This window comes from Sardina pilchardus, chromosome 2, assembly GCF_963854185.1.
Source record: "Sardina pilchardus chromosome 2, fSarPil1.1, whole genome shotgun sequence".
NCBI classification, from domain to species: domain Eukaryota; kingdom Metazoa; phylum Chordata; class Actinopteri; order Clupeiformes; family Clupeidae; genus Sardina; species Sardina pilchardus.
The window spans coordinates 43295297-43301296 of NC_084995.1; positions in this window are offsets into that span (position 1 = coordinate 43295297).

Sequence of the window (6000 nt, forward strand, 5' to 3'; positions counted from 1 at the left end):
TGTTTTATGTAAAGTTACATTGCTGTAATTACATGTATCAAGATTCAAGAGTATTTCCAAAGCTTTTATGTCTAAAAAGAGGTTTTGTCCCATTTGGGTTGATATAGGTCTAGGTCTTATTTGATTTAAGGGAATCTTATTCCAAAGGGGTAATGGATTCTCTTTAAAAGACAATTCTGCAAGTCAGACCTTTGGCATTGCCTCATTTTCCATGTCAATGCGATAACTGAAATGATTGAATTGTTTCTTCTGACATTTTCCTGACGGGGAGGAGATAGTTGGTTTGACGTTTGAGGGGGATAGTTGTCATGTTCCATCTTGTCCTGATATTACCTGGGCATAAAGAATGCTGTAAAGCTGTCAGGTCTATCTGTGTCATCCTGAAACCAGGCTTCACTTTCACTGCCTGAGAAATTAGGGCCTAAAATATGACACGACTGTTTATAGTTTTCCAAAATATGCAGGACTCTTGAACCCAATCCAGGTAATCTCTCTCTCACTCTTTCTCTCTCTCTTTCTCTCTCTCTCTCTCTCTCTCTCTATCTCACACACACACACACACACACACACACACACACACACACACACAGTAACTAACTATAACTGTATGTTAAGATGGTTTGAGAGACCCTTCGCGTTTGTCACTTTAATGCCTTTTTTTGTGCGCCCTCAGTCTGCATTTCCTTCCCTGTCCAGCAGATGGAGATGTGCCATAAACGTCTCCCGGTGTGCAGGTGCACATAGAAATCATCAACACGGTCTTTGCTTTTATTGCGTTATCGTCGACATGTTAAAATCTATTGGTTTATTATGTTGTTCATTTCCTTATTTATGCCTAATTTATGACGGTATGTTTGTAGAGAAATTCTTGTGTATAGGCCTAGACCTACACCACCCATTTCTGTGATTGATTGAGGTTCTCGTTCAACTGTTTTCTATCAACGTTCTCTATCGAAGGAATGCAAGTTTAAGAAGTGTGAGTCTGACACGTTTTTTTTTATTTTTTTATTGCGCTATAAGTTCATGCACACACGCTGAGTTAACGGTACCGTAACTCCACAGAGTACGCACTTAAAGAAACTATGCTCATTTAGACTGCACGCTCAAATAGGAAGGTGGCGGACACATCCACAAAAGAAATCCCCCCTCCTGTGTTAATCCTCTCATTCCTAGCGCTTACGGATTTGAACAAGATTTTTTTTAAAGCCTGTAGCCTACACCTGCGGAGAGAAAATACTTATTCGAAAGTAAATCAATCATCCATTTTTTGTTACGCTAGCTACTCACCATTTTTGAACGTGGCCTTAGAAATATTAGCAAGGCAAGCTTGAACTGCAGACTCAAGGCCTGTTAACAACTGCTAGCTGAATGTAGTGGAAATAATAGGCGAGCCTTCTTCAAATGGCATAAGATTAAAAAAAAACATTTAAGCCATTCTTAGCTCAAGACAGCATCAGAGCTATAGGCGTACTCAAAAAAATATAATTACTGTAGTAAGTGTTTCTGCCTGGCCAAGTGTGTTTTGAGTACTTTGGATGTTTGATGGATGGAAGCAACATTGATGAACACTGAGTAGCCTATTTTGTCTTCACACACACACACACACACACACACACACACACACACACACCAAGTGGCGTTTTGGGAGAAAATTGTCCTCTGAGGAACATCAAGATTTACGGAATTTATACTTTGCTCGTTGATGTTCCTCAAATCTCAAACACAAGCCAAACTGTAAAAATTATAATCCAAATATAATGGCAAATTCTAAAGCTGTCAGAGGCACAAAGCTAACTGGGCATGAATGAAAACTACACGGCAAGGAATGAAGGAGCTTGCTCAAACTTCTATGATGACTTGATTGGACTGTGGGTTACCACAAAACCAGCCTTCATGAAGGAAAACCATTAACTCTGACAGGGCTCTCTCTCGTGCTCTCGCTCTCTCACCCACCCTCCCTTCCCCACTGTGTGTGTGTGTGTGTGTGTGTGTGTGTGTGTGTGTTAACTCAGACATAGCTGTGCCAAAGAAAAAATGTCTGTGCTTAATATGACATGGCTTTGATTTTGAAGAATTTAAGCAGCCGTTTTTGAGCTGACCTTCTGGGGTCTCCGTCCCTCAGAAGAAAATGCCTGTCTTTTGTTTCTCATAATTGTGTCTTTGAAATGTGAACACAGCTTGGGGTCCTGTGTCAGAGAGGGGTTTGTGTGTGTGTGTGTGTGTGTGTGTGGAGGGGCGGGAGGGGGCGGGGGGGGGGGGGGGGTTGAGCAGGAGGGGATAGACAGCAGGAGAGGACAGGACGAAAGCAAGAAAGGAACAAAGAGTAGAGCGAGGAGATGGAGAGGGAGAGTTGAAGGGTAGAGAGTAGAGAGTCCGTTTTCACTGAACGCAGGAAAAGCACCATTTGAACTCTCACACACATCTCTGAGGAGAAACAGGAATAGCAGCGGCCGAAATGAAATGTCTGTGTTTATTGCCCCCCTTTCCTGCTTAAGGGCAAAGTCCTAGTGCTGTGTGGGGGTATTTGGGGAGGTGGGGGGGCAATGGGGAAATTTAGGGCCGAGGTGCACCTCACCCCCCATTGCTCTGGGCGTCTGGGGGAGGGAGGCCTGTGGGGTGGGGCACGGAGAGAAAGCCCTGACCATAAGAAAACACTCACAAGGTCAAGTGTGCTTTGGTTGCTTCCAAGGACGCAATGATGAAAGATTGACCCAAGGAGCCCCTGCAGACGCAGGAGAGAGAGGGAGAGGGAATCAGGAGAGTTTTATATTTTGCCTACTCTCCTCACAGACATAAAGTAATTGTTACAGTGTGATTGAATTTGCCTGTCAGTGTGTGTGTGTGTGTGTGTGTGTGTGTGTGTGTGTGTGTGTGTGTGTGTGCGCACTATAATTTCCATGTAAAAGTATTTGATAATAAACACCATATGGATATGAGGTTATAAATCTCACTGTCAAAAACGAATATCTCTGTTTAACTTTATAAGCAAATGTATTCCCCTCTCTCTCTCTCTCTCTCTCTGTCTTGCTTTCTCTCTCTCTCTCTCTCTCCCTCGTCCTTTCTCTCTCATCTTACTAGCCTCTGGGTGTACAGATGCTTTCTTGTTTGATTTTGAATTACGAGCCACATTTGTCTTGTTACATGACTCTCAAACAGGTAACTCAGTCTAATAGAGAACCCATGTTCATGTCATCAGTCTGCGCCATTGAGCCTCTCCCCGTGCTGGCTATTGCAAAAACATCTCTGATGCTTTCCTGATTTACAGACTCCTGCACATTGCTGCTCAAGCCAACAGTACACACACACACACACACACACACACACACACACACAAGCCAACAGTGCAAATGCGCTCACATTCCAGGCGTCCAGCGGGGTATTAATTCAAAAATAAACACGACACGAAGCTAAAGAAGTAACAGTATATTTATGAGGAAACGGTGTGTGTAAGGTGAATGTCTGTGATCCATGAAGTGGTGGGGCAGGTTAAAAGGAGAGGAAAGAACAACAGACTGAGTAATACTCACTCATTCCATATGTCAGCTCCACAGACGAGTGACTGGCGTGGTGGTGGTGGTGGGGGACCCACTGATAAGGTGGCGTAGAGGGAGGAAAGAAAGCATATATTGAAGACTTTTATTGTTAATTATGTTGTTGTTGGAGAACGTGCTAGAATGGTGCTGTAGGGGTGGGGGAAGAGTGCAGGCTCTGCTAATGTCTGCTGCTTTTCTCGTTATGGTTTCCGCCCCTCCTCGCCCCTTCTACATGTTTCTTGATAGCTGATGCTAGCCTCCATAGGGAGCATTTAGCAAAGCTGTGTGTGTGTGTGTGTGTGTGCATGTGTGTGTGAGTGTGAGTGTGCATGTGTGTGAGTGTGCATGTGTGTGCGTGTGTGTGTGCGCGTGTGTGTGTGCGCGTGTGTGTGCGTGTGTGTTCGTGTGTGTGTGTGTGTGCATGTGTGTTTGAGTGTGTGTGCGAGAGAGTGCATGTGTGCTGGGTCATGGCTGTGAATGATAAAGAGTAAATAATAAATAAGAAGCTAAGTGTAATTAGAGCTAATGAGCGGAGGAAATGTAGCGCGGCGAACCCAGCAGGATGACTTATAGGGCCAGGAACAGGTGTGTTTGCGTTTGTCAGGATGTGTGTGAGGGTGCATGCACATATGTGCGCATGTCTGTTTGTGTGTGTGTGTCAAGCAGGGGAAATCAATCCTACAAGTGTGAGTGTCTGTTCAACCAAGATGTAACACTCGGGTCTGTAAAGAAATCTTGCACAAATAAACACCCTCTTTCAAGAGGAAAGGGAGAACTTAGAATCTCTTGGTAGTGAAACTTGAACCGACACTGCTGAGAGAGAGGCACTTTAGACTCATTATTATACTAATAAATAGTTAATTAGTCAAGACATTGATTTAACTACTTTTTTAATACAATAAACCACTGATTTATGCTCAGTCTTTTTAATCATTCTGTCATCCTATGGGTTTACAGAGATGTAAGTGGAAAGAGATGATCATCCTGTGTGCTAGCAGATGGGAAGGAGTCGCCATTGTGTTTTGGAAGTGGTGCATCTCTGTGTGTGTGTGAGTATTTGCTCTCATCATTTTTTGCCACACTGGATAAGGTTGTCTGCTTGTGTATGTGTGCGTCTGTGTACTGTACGCTACATTGGAGTGTGTACTATGGGACTGTGTGTGTGTGTGTGTGTGTGTGTGTGTGTGTATGGGACTGACAGTATTGTGTTGAAGCCCTGATCTGTGTGCCAGAGCTCATCAGGAGACATCTCACTATAGCGTCCCCCTTTTCTGCTCATGGGGTTCAGTTAACAGCCTGTCCGTGTACGTCTCATTCATCAGACGGCTGCTCACGCCACGGCGCGTCTGCGTGGAGACAGTGCAGAGCACGTGTGTGTGTGTGTGTGACAGTTGTGTCGCTTTCAGACTGCTTCAGGTAATTAATCATTAGGTTACCTAGCGATAGGGACAAGCGAGGAGCAGGTGGGGAGACACAAGGGCTGAGAGAAGAGTTCACCTGAACACAGCTGCACACTCATTAAAACTCACACAGAGTTCTCTCTCTCTCTCGCTCTCTCTCTCTCTCTCTCTTTCTCTCTCTCTCTCGCTTTCTGTTTGTGCCAGAAAGAACACTGGGCATATTTGACTTGCGGTTAGAGTATGTTTTTGAAGAGAGTCATGACATATTTGTGTGTGTGTGTGTGTGTGTGTGTGTGTGTGTGTGTGTGTGTGTGTGTGATATGTACATATACTGTATATATACATATATATATGGAGAGAGAGAGAGAGAGAGAGAGAGAGAGAGAGAGAGAGAGAACACGACAGTGTGTGTATGAGAGAGAGGGAGAGAGAGAGAGTGTGTGTGTGTGTGTGTGTGTGTGTGTGTGTGTGTGTGTGTGCCTAATAGACGTGTCTGCGGTGTGGACAGGAGGCATGGTTCTTCAGGCAGAGGGGATAATTGTGCCAGTGACAGCTTCATTAGTATTGTGGAGAAATACCCTCACAGCATCCCTCCCCCACACCACACCACACACACACACACACACACACACACACACACACACACACACACACCGTCTCTGAGCAATGTTATGGGTAGGAGATATCTATAGAGCTAAGACGTGATGAAATCGGTGTTGCAGGTTGCATGGATCCGAATGAACACAAACAGCACTAAACATGACTGGCAGGCATTCGTAAATCCTGTAGCACTGGTGGCGTATATAAACAGTAAATGTTACATTTTGTGTAATCTTACGTTACTATTTAGTTTACATGGTGCATTTGTCAAGTCTTTACATAAGAAACTATTTAAAAGGAGAAACGTACCTTTTCAAGGTAAAGGCATATTTTGTGTGCACCTTGGCTATAACAGTGGCAGTTAGTGAGATACCCAAGACTACAGAACATTTCACCAGATTGTGCTCCTTTAAAGTACATATTACAGTGAAAAGAGCCAGAGAAATTTGCCAAATATTACACTCGTA